The sequence below is a fragment of the Loxodonta africana genome, chromosome 19, assembly GCF_030014295.1.
Source record: "Loxodonta africana isolate mLoxAfr1 chromosome 19, mLoxAfr1.hap2, whole genome shotgun sequence".
NCBI classification, from domain to species: Eukaryota; Metazoa; Chordata; class Mammalia; order Proboscidea; family Elephantidae; genus Loxodonta; species Loxodonta africana.
The window spans coordinates 55,926,623-55,929,741 of NC_087360.1; the positions used below are offsets into that span (position 1 = coordinate 55,926,623).

A 3,119-nucleotide genomic window follows, 5' to 3' on the forward strand; every position below is an offset into this window, starting at 1 on the left:
CAAATGGGTAAGAAATATTTTGTCCAGTATTCCCTGATACGATGGGGCAGGCGACTGAAGTCTGATACGTACCTCTCCTAACCCACCAGAAGCGCAGAGTGATTCCTTTCTTAGCACCAAAGTTAGGTACTTGTCTACGGAGTAGACGGGGCCTGAGGAGAGAGACAGGACTGGTCCCAAAAAGAGCAGGAACAGGCCTTTGGAACGCTTTACAGACTCAAGCTGCTGGAGCTTCCGGGTACTGCTTCGACAGCTGATGCGCGTGCGCGAAGGCGGTGCGGGGCGCGGCTTGGGATGGCAGCTTTTCTAAAATTCCTGGATGGCGGCAAGGTTTAAGGGCCGGATTTGGCCTATAATTCTAGCGTGACTGCCACGCCAGCTCCCTGCACCTTCCAGGACGGCGACTTCTGCGGCTGGTCTCATAGCTGGCACCTGACTGTGACTGAGCTCAGCCTTTGCCGGAGAATCTGAAGGAGAGAGCGAGCCGATGGAGAGGAAGAAAGTATTTGCTGCGGAAAGGAGAATTTGAGGCATGGAAAAGTTAGAAGTGGTCTCTCAGGTACCTGAATATTCACTTTGAATCTGAATCTTCTGGAACTTTTCTGCTTACTGAGATACAATACTAAAAAAGCTTGGGTCAAATCACACTGCATATAGTATATAGCACACAGGTGTCTAGCCCAAGCTTGAGAATTATTGGAATCTTCTGGAAAAACGAATTTGAACTACAGGGGGAGTTCTATCTAGGATGATGCAGCCTCTGAAAGAGTTGATGGCCATCTCAAAGCCTCAAAACCCAGCTCCGTGTAAACAAAATAAGCTCCTGAGAGCAGATGTGTTTCGGAAGAAGGAAACCATTCAAATAATGGAGATGTATGACTCTGAGGCCTCTTGTCAAAAGTTCAGACAGTTCCAGTATCTAGAAGTGGCTAGGCCTCATGAATCCCTAAGCCAACTCTGGGAGCCCTGCATTTGGTGGCTGAGACCAGAGATTCATACAAAGAATCATATGTTACAGTTATTGGTGCTGAAACAGTGCCTCATAATTCTCCCTGAAGAGGTCAGGACTTGGGTGAAATTACAACATCCAAAGAACAGCAAAGAGGTGGTGACCCACTTGGAGGATGTGATTGAAAGACTTAAAGACAAAAACCTACCCTGTAAGGATTCTGCCCTCCAGAAGGACGGCATCAAGGAGGAGGAAACAGAAGCTGACTCAATGACAGGCAAATCCCAGGAATCAGTGACATTCAAAGATGTGGTTGTGGAATTCAGCAAGGAAGAGTGGGGACAACTGGACCCTGCTGAAAAGAACCTGTACAGGGATGTGATGCTGGAGAACTACAGGAACCTGAGTTTATTGCGTAAAGAGCATCTACTTTCCAAACCAATTGAGATCTCCAAGTTGGAGAGTAAGAAAAAACCACAGATCATGGAGGGAGAAATCCCAAGAAGGACCATTTTTGACAGGGAGACTATTTCAGAAAACCAAGATTTAGTTCTAAAGCAGAGGATTTCCAGAGAAGAATCATCCCATGAAGTGATTATGAGAAGCAGATTCTCTTCCTTAGATGCCTGGAAAGATAAAAGTTGGTTATATAGAAACCAGGAAAATCAGAACATATATTTGCCACAGGAAACTTTCATTCAGAAGACAATCCACACTAAGGAGAGAGACTTTAAATATGCTGAATATGAGAAAGGGATTCCCAGAGTGTAATAAATTTAAAACCAATTTCAAATTTAATTTAGACTTCATAGGTAAGCAACATTCAGAATATAATGAATGTGGGAATACCTTGAAACAGAGTAGATATTTTTCTACACCAAGAAACTCATACCACCATGAATTTCTATGAATGTTTTCAATGTGGGAAATTCTTCAGCCGGAGTTCATCCCTTATTTGACATCAGGTCATTCACACAGGAGAAAAACCATATAAATGCAGTGAATGTGGGAGATTCTTGAGCCAATGTACCTTAATAGACATCAGAAAATTCATACTGAAGCAAAGATCTATGAAAAATAATGGATGTGGAAACAACTTCAGTAAGAATGAAGACAGTAATAAAGATCAAATGCTCCATTCTGGAAATAATCCCTATGAATGTGTTGACTGTGGAAAATCCTTCAAACGAAGCTCCTTCCTTATTCGACATCAAATGACTCCTACAGGAGAGAAACCATTCAAACGTAAGGAATGTGAGAAAACCTTCTTCAGGAGGCCAAACCTTATTAAACACCAAAAACTTCATGCTTGAGGAAGTACTGTAAAAGGAAGAAACACAAGATTGCCTCCAATCAGAGGGCAGAACTCATTCAACTTCCAGAAATTCATGTTTGAGGGAATCCCATGAATATACAGAATGTGAAAAAGTGTTTGCCAGAGAGAATTATTTAATTGATGTGATAATTAATATTGGAGAGAGATCTTTAATGGGACAGAAATCTGTTTGAGGAAGCTATTCCAGGCTCCCAAATGAAGACACAAGGGTCTAAAGTTAAATCATATCACCATACAAATTTTCTTATATCCATTATACTCACTTTTCCCTAACTGATACATGGGATCTATAGTATATATTCATCTGATCTATTGATGAAGTAGACATTAGGGAGAAGCCAAGCAATATTCTAAGAACTGATATTTAATAAAACTCAAACTTTCAGTCCTTTATTTAAAAAAGTCACAAGAAAACAGGAGTTCATGAGAACACAGAAGGACACTTTTAAGGACTGAAATCTCGGAATTAATGGCAAAATCTACAGTGACAGCCAATTACTCCACCCCTGATTATATCCTTGGTTGTCCTAGTAATGGGTAGAAACTAGAATTGGGACAGGGTTATCAACCGCAATGGAAGATAGATGTATTGTTTTTGTCATGTATTTTTTTATATGTATTCTTTAAAAACTACATTAAAAAAAAAAAAGTACTCTTCTGGGATCTAAGCTGGAGAGACATACATAGCCTTAGATATATCATTTATCCCAGACAGTGTAAGATCAATAAAGTGTCCTAATACTCTGTGCAACAGAACTGCTTCTTCTATAGGCTACCTCAGGATCCCAAAGGGATCTTGAGCCAAGAAACATGCCTTAGCCTACCCAAGAAGAC

General features: G+C 41.0%; 1 pseudogene; it reads left to right on the forward strand.

Moving 5' to 3' along the window:
- The first annotated feature begins 472 nt into the window (after positions 1–472).
- On the forward strand, positions 473–2,455 carry LOC100667970 (zinc finger protein 215-like; annotated as a pseudogene).
- Positions 2,456–3,119: the final 664 nt, after the last annotated feature.